Source organism: Pseudophryne corroboree, chromosome 7 (genome assembly GCF_028390025.1).
Source record: "Pseudophryne corroboree isolate aPseCor3 chromosome 7, aPseCor3.hap2, whole genome shotgun sequence".
NCBI classification, from domain to species: Eukaryota; Metazoa; Chordata; class Amphibia; order Anura; family Myobatrachidae; genus Pseudophryne; species Pseudophryne corroboree.
In genome coordinates, this window is record NC_086450.1 from 478235957 (window position 1) to 478248552 (window position 12596).

Consider the following 12596-nt stretch of genomic DNA (forward strand, 5'->3'; position numbering starts at 1 on the left):
TGAAATGTGATAATTAAAACTTTATTACACCAAATTACTGATGACCCCTTTTCATATAGATTGTTATTATAAATGAATGAATATGCAACACTGAAATATCAGGGATCCAAATGGAAATATAATGTACTGTAGCGGATTGGCGTGTCCGGACACCGGACCAGATTCAGTTTGTCCGGTCCGGTCATCCCATCGGTGGCTGCAGGTCACCCCCATGCCGGACAGCTGCCACGATTGGCTGGGCCGACAAGTAGGAAATGGATGAGAACACTGTCACGGCGGAGTGGCCCTATTTCACCCTACTTGCCGGTCTGGCCTGACACATGCATCTGCTGCCGGATGCTGAATTTCCAGGATTTGTGTTCCACCACTGTGGAGGGCAAACTGGAAAACGTGATCTTACAGGCTAGTGGATGCTTCCGGTAATCCACAGCCTGAGAGAGGCTGATGCCGGTGTGACGGTACTGTGGCAGCCGGAGACAAGGAAACCCATGCACCCACCAGCAGGCAGCCGCACACAGCAAGCCTCGACACTCCCGGTAAAAATGGGGGCGACACCCCCCTGTTTTCCACAACACCATCTGCCCCCGCCCCTCCTCCAGTCAATCAGGCAGAGGCGTTCGCATCTCTGCGATGTGATCACAGGACCCGACCATCACCACAATGGCCTGCTTCTGTGTGTTTAAAAAGTAATAAAAGAAAAATCTTGCATGACTATCTCAGTAACACTGAGCTTTTTCTTCTTCTACATCATGCTGTATAATTAATCAATCAATTAAATATACAAATAGTGTCACTAGAAAATAATTGCTGCACTTGGTGAAGCCGTCACTACCAGTGTTATGAATAGAGCGCTCACCACGCAGGGTCTGCACGTGCTGTAATGGATAATGAAGGTGGATCCAGGGAATGCTGATCAACCCAATACAGAGAAAGTCACTATCTATTGTATGTACTATTTACTACAAAATGACCACGCATGTAACACACAGCACAAACATGCGCAGTATAAACGCTGGACAAACAGTATGGTTATAGTGCCCCAATAGATAAGAAATGGACCCCCTTTATATTGTTTATGTGTGTGTATTTTATATTAAGGAGGCCATTAGATCTTTTGGAAGACTAGGGTGAAGTCTAGGTGACCTTGTCTTCTTGTCTGGCAGGGAGTTTGGTGCCACTAAGAAGTGCGGTGTCACCGCTGGCCAGCCTGACCCGGGAAAAATCCCCCCAAAGGATTGGGACCCTAGGACACAGGGCAGAAACAGAGGTGGGTGGGCTGTTACTGGGGAGCTGGGAATAGGGATGGCCATTGGTGGGCTGCCATCGTTGGCACGTGAACCATCTATGGCGAACCATCGATGGTTTGCACCACTCAATGGCCATCACTGAAAGGTGCTGGCCGGGCCGCGGGCCAATAAAAAAAATGGGGCTGGGCTCAGCGGGTGTTTGTGGGCGGAGCCATGCTCCGTGTCCCGTCACCTTGCAGAAAAAATAAATACAAAAAATATTCGTTTAGGCTGTGCCATCAATGGAGAGAATCCATCTGGTTCTCTCCCATCGATGGCAATAAATTTCGACATCGGCCATAAACCATCAATGATTTGGAATCATCGATGGTTGATGCCATACGTATCTGGGAACCAGTCACAATTAGAGATGAGCGGGTTTGGTTCTCCGAGACCGACTCCACGTGGTTATCACGGGTCTGAGGCAAACTCAGTTCTTCCCGCCTGACTCGGAAAACCCGAACGAGGCAAAACGTCATCATCCCGCTGTCGGATTCTCGCGAGATTCGGATTCCATATGAAGAACCGCGCGTCGCCGCCATTTTCACTCATGCATTGTACAGGGTACAGAGAGGACGTTACTACGTTCTCATTGTCAAATCTCAGTATCAGTGCTCAGTATCAGTGCTAATTGCTGCTCAGTAATACTAGTACAGTGTCTTGTGCTGCATCTTGCTGCTGTAGGGTGCTGTGGTAGTGTCCTGTGACCGTGCATCGGTCATCATCATTCCAGTCACAGTGGTATCTGGGGGTGACAATTCCAGAGAGCTTTTGTGCTGCTCAGTAATACTAGTACAGTGTCTTGTGCTGCATCGTGCTGCTGTAGGGTGCTGTGTTAGTGTCATGTGACTGTGCATCGGTCATCATCATCATTCCAGTCACAGTGGTATCTGGGGGTGACAATTCCAGAGAGCTTTTGTGCTGCTCAGTAATACTAGTACAGTGTCTTGTGCTGCATCGTGCTGCTGTAGGGTGCTGTGTTAGTGTCATGTGACTGTGCATCGGTCATCATCATCATTCCAGTCACAGTGGTATCTGGGGGGTGACAATTCCAGAGTGCTTTTGTGCTGCTCAGTAATACTAGTACAGTGTCTTGTGCTGCATCGTGCTGCTGTAGGGTGCTGTGGTAGTGTCCTGTGACTGTGCATCGGTCATCATCATTCTAGTCACAGTGGTATCTGGGGGGTGACAATTCCAGAGGGCTTTTGTGCTGCTCACTTATACTAGTACAGTGTCTCTCTTGTGCGGCATCTTGCTGCTGCAGAGTGCTGTGGTAGTGTCCTGTGACTGTGCATCGGTCATCATCATTCCAGTCACAGTGGTATCTGGGGGTGACAATTACAGAGTGCTTTTGTGCTGCTCAGTAATACTAGTACAGTGTCTTGTGCTGCATCGTGCTGCTGTAGGGTGCTGTGGTAGTGTCATGTGACTGTGCATCGGTCATCATCATCATTCCAGTCACAGTGGTATCTGGGGGTGACAATTCCAGAGGGCTTTTGTGCTGCTCAGTAATACTAGTAGAGTGTCTCTCTTGTGCTGCATCTTGCTGCTGTAGGGTGCTGTGGTAGTAGTTAGAGATGAGCGGGTTCGGTTTCTCTGAATCCGAACCCGCCCGAACTTCATGTTTTTTTTCACGGGTCCGAGCGACTCGGATCTTCCCGCCTTGCTCGGTTAACCCGAGCGCGCCCGAACGTCATCATGACGCTGTCGGATTCTCGCGAGGCTCGGATTCTATCGCGAGACTCGGATTCTATATAAGGAGCCGCGCGTCGCCGCCATTTTCACACGTGCATTGAGATTGATAGGGAGAGGACGTGGCTGGCGTCCTCTCCGTTTAGAGTGACTAGAGTACTAGAGAGAGACACAAATTTTGGGGAGCATATAGGAGGAGTACTACTTGCTGCTGATAGTGTGACCAGTGACCAGTGCCACCAGTTAGATTAGAAGAGAGAGAGAGAGAGAGAGAGATTGACCTGATTTACTGGAGCTTAGGAGTACTGTAGAAGTGTAGAGAGTGCAGAGTTTACTAGTGACTGACCACAGTGACCACCAGACAGTGCAGTTTTATTTAATATATCCGTTCTCTGCCTGAAAAAAACGATACACACAGTGACTCAGTCACATACCATATCTGTGTGCACTGCTCAGCCCAGTGTGCTGCATCATCTATGTATATATATCTGACTGTGCTCAGCTCACACAGCTTATAATTGTGGGGGAGACTGGGGAGCACTGCAGTGCCAGTTATAGGTTATAGCAGGAGCCAGGAGTACATATTATATTAAAATTAAACAGTGCACACTTTTGCTGCAGGAGTGCCACTGCCAGTGTGACTGACCAGTGACCTGACCACACTGACCACCAGTATAGTTAGTAGTATACTATATTGTGTGATTGCCTGAAAAAGTTAAACACTCGTCGTGTGACTTCACTTGTGTGGTGTTTTTTTTTTTATTCTATAAAAAACTCATTCTGCTGACTGACAGTGTCCAGCAGGTCCGTCATTATATAATATATATACCTGTCCGGCTGCAGTAGTGATATATATATATTTTTTATATCATTATTTATCATCCAGTCGCAGCAGACACAGTACGGTAGTTCACGGCTGTAGCTACCTCTGTGTCGGCACTCGGCAGTCCGTCCATAATTGTATACCACCTACCCGTGGTTTTTTTTTCTTTCTTCTTTATACATACATACTACTACATCTCTTTATCAACCAGTCTATATTAGCAGCAGACACAGTACAGTATGGTAGTTCACGGCTGTAGCTACCTCTGTGTCGGCACTCGGCAGTCCGTCCATAATTGTATACCACATACCCGTGGTTTTTTTTTCTTTCTTCTTTATACATACATACTACTACATCTCTTTATCAACCAGTCTATATTAGCAGCAGACACAGTACAGTACGGTAGTTCACGGCTGTAGCTACCTCTGTGTCGGCACTCGGCAGTCCGTCCATAATTGTATACCACCTACCCGTGGTTTTTTTTTCTTTCTTCTTTATACATACATACTACTACATCTCTTTATCAACCAGTCTATATTAGCAGCAGACACAGTACAGTACGGTAGTTCACGGCTGTAGCTACCTCTGTGTCGGCACTCGGCAGTCCGTCCATAATTGTATACCACCTACCCGTGGTTTTTTTTTCTTTCTTCTTTATACATACATACTACTACATCTCTTTATCAACCAGTCTATATTAGCAGCAGACACAGTACAGTACGGTAGTTCACGGCTGTAGCTACCTCTGTGTCGGCACTCGGCAGTCCGTCCATAATTGTATACCACCTACCCGTGGTTTTTTTTTCTTTCTTCTTTATACATACATACTACTACATCTCTTTATCAACCAGTCTATATTAGCAGCAGACACAGTACAGTACGGTAGTTCACGGCTGTAGCTACCTCTGTGTCGGCACTCGGCAGTCCGTCCATAATTGTATACCACCTACCCGTGGTTTTTTTTTCTTTCTTCTTTATACATACATACTACTACATCTCTTTATCAACCAGTCTATATTAGCAGCAGACACAGTACAGTACGGTAGTTCACGGCTGTAGCTACCTCTGTGTCGGCACTCGGCAGTCCGTCCATAATTGTATACCACCTACCCGTGGTTTTTTTTTCTTTCTTCTTTATACATACATACTACTACATCTCTTTATCAACCAGTCTATATTAGCAGCAGACACAGTACAGTACGGTAGTTCACGGCTGTAGCTACCTCTGTGTCGGCACTCGGCAGTCCGTCCATAATTGTATACCACCTACCCGTGGTTTTTTTTTCTTTCTTCTTTATACATACATACTACTACATCTCTTTATCAACCAGTCTATATTAGCAGCAGACACAGTACAGTACGGTAGTTCACGGCTGTAGCTACCTCTGTGTCGGCACTCGGCAGTCCGTCCATAATTGTATACCACCTACCCGTGGTTTTTTTTTCTTTCTTCTTTATACATACATACTACTACATCTCTTTATCAACCAGTCTATATTAGCAGCAGACACAGTACAGTACGGTAGTTCACGGCTGTAGCTACCTCTGTGTCGGCACTCGGCAGTCCGTCCATAATTGTATACCACCTACCCGTGTTTTTTTTTTCTTTCTTCTTTATACATACATACTACTACATCTCTTTATCAACCAGTCTATATTAGCAGCAGACACAGTACAGTACGGTAGTTCACGGCTGTAGCTACCTCTGTGTCGGCACTCGGCAGTCAGTCCATAATTGTATACTAGTATCCATCCATCTCCATTGTTTACCTGAGGTGCCTTTTAGTTGTGCCTATTAAAATATGGAGAACAAAAATGTTGAGGTTCCAAAATTAGGGAAAGATCAAGATCCACTTCCACCTCGTGCTGAAGCTGCTGCCACTAGTCATGGCCGAGACGATGAAATGCCAGCAACGTCGTCTGCCAAGGCCGATGCCCAATGTCATAGTACAGAGCATGTCAAATCCAAAACACCAAATATCAGTAAAAAAAGGACTCCAAAACCTAAAATAAAATTGTCGGAGGAGAAGCGTAAACTTGCCAATATGCCATTTACCACACGGAGTGGCAAGGAACGGCTGAGGCCCTTGCCTATGTTCATGGCTAGTGGTTCAGCTTCACATGAGGATGGAGGCACTCAGCCTCTCGCTAGAAAAATGAAAAGACTCAAGCTGGCAAAAGCAGTAGCACCGCAAAGAACTGTGCGTTCTTCGAAATCCCAAATCCACAAGGAGAGTCCAATTGTGTCGGTTGCGATGCCTGACCTTCCCAACACTGGACGTGAAGAGCATGCGCCTTCCACCATTTGCACGCCCCCTGCAAGTGCTGGAAGGAGCACCCGCAGTCCAGTTCCTGATAGTCAGATTGAAGATGTCAGTGTTGAAGTACACCAGGATGAGGAGGATATGGGTGTTGCTGGCGCTGGGGAGGAAATTGACCAGGAGGATTCTGATGGTGAGGTGGTTTGTTTAAGTCAGGCACCCGGGGAGACACCTGTTGTCCGTGGGAGGAATATGGCCGTTGACATGCCTGGTGAAAATACCAAAAAAATCAGCTCTTCGGTGTGGAAGTATTTCAACAGAAATGCGGACAACAGGTGTCAAGCCGTGTGATCCCTTTGTCAAGCTGTAATAAGTAGGGGTAAGGACGTTAACCACCTCGGAACATCCTCCCTTATACGTCACCTGCAGCGCATTCATAATAAGTCAGTGACAAGTTCAAAAACTTGGGCCGACAGCGGAAGCAGTCCACTGACCAGTAAATCCCTTCCTCTTGTAACCAAGCTCACGCAAACCACCCCACCAACTCCCTCAGTGTCAATTTCCTCCTTCCCCAGGAATGCCAATAGTCCTGCAGGCCATGTCACTGGCAATTCTGACGAGTCCTCTCCTGCCTGGGATTCCTCCGATGCATCCTTGCGTGTAACGCCTACTGCTGCTGGCGCTGCTGTTGTTGCTGCTGGGAGTCGATGGTCATCCCAGAGGGGAAGTCGTAAGCCCACTTGTACTACTTCCAGTAAGCAATTGACTGTCCAACAGTCCTTTGCGAGGAAGATGAAATATCACAGCAGTCATCCTGTTGCAAAGCGGATAACTGAGTCCTTGACAACTATGTTGGTGTTAGACGTGCGTCCGGTATCCGCCGTTAGTTCACAGGGAACTAGACAATTTATTGAGGCAGTGTGCCCCCGTTACCAAATACCATCTAGGTTCCACTTCTGTAGGCAGGCGATACCGAGAATGTACACGGACGTCAGAAAAAGACTCACCAGTGTCCTAAAAAATGCAGTTGTACCCAATGTCCACTTAACCACGGACATGTGGACAAGTGGAGCAGGGCAGGGTCAGGACTATATGACTGTGACAGCCCACTGGGTAGATGTATGGACTCCCGCCGCAAGAACAGCAGCGGCGGCACCAGTAGCAGCATCTCGCAAACGCCAACTCTTTCCTAGGCAGGCTACGCTTTGTATCACCGGTTTCCAGAATACGCACACAGCTGAAAACCTCTTACGGCAACTGAGGAAGATCATCGCGGAATGGCTTACCCCAATTGGACTCTCCTGTGGATTTGTGGCATCGGACAACGCCAGCAATATTGTGTGTGCATTAAATATGGGCAAATTCCAGCACGTCCCATGTTTTGCACATACCTTGAATTTGGTGGTGCAGAATTTTTTAAAAAACGACAGGGGCGTGCAAGAGATGCTGTCGGTGGCCAGAAGAATTGCGGGACACTTTCGGCGTACAGGCACCACGTACAGAAGACTGGAGCACCACCAAAAACTACTGAACCTGCCCTGCCATCATCTGAAGCAAGAAGTGGTAACGAGGTGGAATTCAACCCTCTATATGCTTCAGAGGTTGGAGGAGCAGCAAAAGGCCATTCAAGCCTATACAATTGAGCACGATATAGGAGGTGGAATGCACCTGTCTCAAGTGCAGTGGAGAATGATTTCAACGTTGTGCAAGGTTCTGATGCCCTTTGAACTTGCCACACGTGAAGTCAGTTCAGACACTGCCAGCCTGAGTCAGGTCATTCCCCTCATCAGGCTTTTGCAGAAGAAGCTGGAGGCATTGAAGAAGGAGCTAAAAGGGAGCGATTCCGCTAGGCATGTGGGACTTGTGGATGCAGCCCTTAATTCGCTTAACAAGGATTCACGGGTGGTCAATCTGTTGAAATCAGAGCACTACATTTTGGCCACCGTGCTCGATCCTAGATTTAAAACCTACCTTGGATCTCTCTTTCCGGCAGACACAAGTCTGCAGGGGTTCAACGAACTGCTGGTGAGAAAATTGTCAAGTCAAGCGGAGCGCGACCTGTCAACATCTCCTCCTTCACATTCTCCCGCAACTGGGGGTGCGAGGAAAAGGCTCAGAATTCCGAGCCCACCCGCTGGCGGTGATGCAGGGCAGTCTGGAGCGACTGCTGATGCTGACATCTGGTCCGGACTGAAGGACCTGACAACGATTACGGACATGTCGTCTACTGTCACTGCATATGATTCTCTCAACATTGAAAGAATGGTGGAGGATTATATGAGTGACCGCATCCAAGTAGGCACGTCACACAGTCCGTACTTATACTGGCAGGAAAAAGAGGCAATTTGGAGGCCCTTGCACAAACTGGCTTTATTCTACCTAAGTTGCCCTCCCACAAGTGTGTACTCCGAAAGAGTGTTTAGTGCCGCCGCTCACCTTGTAAGCAATCGGCGTACGAGGTTACTTCCAGAAAATGTGGAGAAGATGATGTTCATTAAAATGAATTATAATCAATTCCTCCGCGGAGACATTGACCAGCAGCAATTGCCTCCACAAAGTACACAGGGAGCTGAGATGGTGGATTCCAGTGGGGACGAATTGATAATCTGTGAGGAGGGGGATGTACACGGTGATATATCGGAGGATGATGATGAGGTGGACATCTTGCCTCTGTAGAGCCAGTTTGTGCAAGGAGAGATTAATTGCTTCTTTTTTGGGGGGGTCCAAACCAACCCGTCATATCAGTCACAGTCGTGTGGCAGACCCTGTCACTGAAATGATGGGTTGGTTAAAGTGTGCATGTCCTGTTTATACAACATAAGGGTGGGTGGGAGGGCCCAAGGACAATTCCATCTTGCACCTCTTTTTTCTTTTATTTTTCTTTGCGTCATGTGCTGTTTGGGGAGGGTTTTTTGGAAGGGCCATCCTGCGTGACACTGCAGTGCCACTCCTAGATGGGCCCGGTGTTTGTGTAGGCCACTAGGGTCGCTTATCTTACTCGCACAGTCAGCTACCTCATTGCACCTCTTTTTTTCTTTGCGTCATGTGCTGTTTGGGGAGGGTTTTTTGGAAGGGCCATCCTGCGTGACACTGCAGTGCCACTCCTAGATGGGCCCGGTGTTTGTGTCGGCCACTAGGGTCGCTTATCTTACTCACACAGTCAGCTACCTCATTGCGCCTCTTTTTTTCTTTGCGTCATGTGCTGTTTGGGGAGTGTTTTTTGGAAGGGCCATCCTGCGTGACACTGCAGTGCCACTCCTAGATGGGCCAGGTGTTTGTGTCGGCCACTAGGGTCGCTTAGCTTAGTCATCCAGCGACCTCGGTGCAAATTTTAGGACTAAAAATAATATTGTGAGGTGTGAGGTATTCAGAATAGACTGAAAATGAGTGGAAATTATGGTTTTTGAGGTTAATAATAATATGGGATCAAAATGACCCCCAAATTCTATGATTTAAGCTGTTTTTTAGGGTTTTTTGAAAAAAACACCCGAATCCAAAACACACCCGAATCCGACAAAAAAAATTCGGTGAGGTTTTGCCAAAACGCGGTCGAACCCAAAACACGGCCGCGGAACCGAACCCAAAACCAAAACACAAAACCCGAAAAATTTCAGGCGCTCATCTCTAGTAGTAGTGTCCTGTCACTGTGCATAGGTCATCATCATTCCAGTCACAGTGGTATCTGGGGAGTGACAATTACAGATTGCTTTTGTGCTGCTCACTAATACTAGTACAGTGTCTCTCTTGTGCTTCATCTTGTACTGTAGGCTGCTGTGGTAGTGTCCTGTGACTGTGCATCGGTCATCATCATTCTAGTCACAGTGGTATTAGGGGGTGACAATTCCAGATGGCTTTTGTGCTGCTCAGTAATACTAGTTAGTGATGAGCGGGTTCGGTTCGTCGGAATCCGAACCCGCCCGAACTTCACCTTTTTTGCAAGGGTCCGAGCGACTTGGATCCTCCCGCCTTGCTCGGTTAACCCGAGCGCGCCCGAACGTCATCATCCCGCTGTCGGATTCTCGTGAGATTCGGATTCTATATAAAGCCGCGCATCGCCGCCATTTTTCACTCATGCATTGGAAATGATCGTGAGAGGACGTGGCTGGCATCCTCTCAGTTTCTATGTTCAGGAGGCTGCAAATATCTGTGCTCAGTGTGCTGCAAATATCTGTGCTCAGTGTGCTGCAAATATCTGTGCTCAGTGTGCTGCAAATATCTACGTTCTCTGCCTGAAAAATGCTCCATATCTGTGCTCAGTGTGCTGCATATATCTGTGCTCACACTGCTTTATTGTGGGGACTGGGGACCAGCAGTATTATATAGGAGGAGTACAGTGCAGAGTTTTGCTGATCAGTGACCACCAGTATTATACGTTCTCTGCCTGAAAAACGCTCCATATCTGTGCTCAGTGTGCTGCAAATATCTGTGCTCACAATGCTTTATTGTGGGGACTGGGGACCAGCAGTATTATATAGGAGGAGTACAGTGCAGAGTATTGCTGACCAGTGACCACCAGTATTATACGTTCTCTGCCTGAAAAACGCTCCATATCTGTGCTCAGTGTGCTGCATATATCTGTGCTCACACTGCTTTATTGTGGGGACTGGGGACCAGCAGTATTATATAGGAGGAGTACAGTGCAGAGTTTTGCTGACCAGTGACCACCAGTATACGCTGTCTGCCTGAAAAATGCTCCATATCTGTGCTCAGTGTGCTGCATATATCTGTGCTCACACTGCTTTATTGTGGGGACTGGGGACCACCAGTATTATATAGGATGAGTACAGTGCAGAGTTTTGCTGACCAGTGACCAGTGACAACCAGTATTATACGTTCTCTGCCTGAAAAACGCTCCATATCTGTGCTCAGTGTGCTGCAAATATCTGTGCTCACACTGCTTTATTGTGGGGACTGGGGACCACCAGTATTATATAGGAGGAGTACAGTGCAGAGTTTTGCTGATCAGTGACCACCAGTATTATACGTTCTCTGCCTGAAAAAACGCTCCATATCTGTGCTCAGTGTGCTGCAAATATCTGTGCTCACAATGCTTTATTGTGGGGACTGGGGACAAGCAGTATTATATAGGAGGAGTACAGTGCAGAGTTTTGCTGACCAGTGACCACCAGTATTATACGTTCTCTGCCTGAAAAACACTCCATATCTGTGCTCAGTGTGCTGCATATATCTGTGCTCACACTGCTTTATTGTGGGGACTGGGGACCAGCAGTATTATATAGGAGGAGTACAGTGCAGAGTTTTGCTGACCAGTGACCACCAGTAAACGTTGTCTGCCTGAAAAATGCTCCATATCTGTGCTCAGTGTGCTGCTTATATCTGTGCTCACACTGCTTTATTGTGGGGACTGGGGACCACCAGTATTATATAGGATGAGTACAGTGCAGAGTTTTGCTGACCAGTGACCAGTGACAACCAGTATTATACGTTCTCTGCCTGAAAAATGCTCCATATCTGTGCTCAGTGTGCTGCAAATATCTGTGCTCACACTGCTTTATTGTGGGGACTGGGGACCACCAGTATTATATAGGAGGAGTACAGTGCAGAGTTTTGCTGATCAGTGACCACCAGTATTATACGTTCTCTGCCTGAAAAACGCTCCATATCTGTGCTCAGTGTGCTGCAAATATCTGTGCTCAGTGTGCTGCAAATATCTGTGCTCAGTGTGCTGCAAATATCTACGTTCTCTGCCTGAAAAATGCTCCATATCTGTGCTCAGTGTGCTGCATATATCTGTGCTCACACTGCTTTATTGTGGGGACTGGGGACCACGAGTATTATATAGGAGGAGTACAGTGCAGAGTTTTGCTGATCAGTGACCACCAGTATTATACGTTCTCTGCCTGAAAAACGCTCCACTTCTGTGCTCAGTGTGCTGCAAATATCTGTGCTCACAATGCTTTATTGTGGGGACTGGGGACCAGCAGTATTATATAGGAGGAGTACATTGCAGAGTATTGCTGACCAGTGACCACCAGTATTATACGTTCTCTGCCTGAAAAACGCTCCATATCTGTGCTCAGTGTGCTGCATATATCTGTGCTCACACTGCTTTATTGTGGGGACTGGGGACCAGCAGTATTATATAGGAGGAGTACAGTGCAGAGTTTTGCTGACCAGTGACCACCAGTATACGCTGTCTGCCTGAAAAATGCTCCATATCTGTGCTCAGTGTGCTGCATATATCTGTGCTCACACTGCTTTATTGTGGGGACTGGGGACCACCAGTATTATATAGGATGAGTACAGTGCAGAGTTTTGCTGACCAGTGACCAGTGACAACCAGTATTATACGTTCTCTGCCTGAAAAACGCTCCATATCTGTGCTCAGTGTGCTGCAAATATCTGTGCTCACACTGCTTTATTGTGGGGACTGGGGACCACCAGTATTATATAGGAGGAGTACAGTGCAGAGTTTTGCTGATCAGTGACCACCAGTATTATACGTTCTCTGCCTGAAAAAACGCTCCATATCTGTGCTCAGTGTGCTGCAAATATCTGTGCTCACAATGCTTT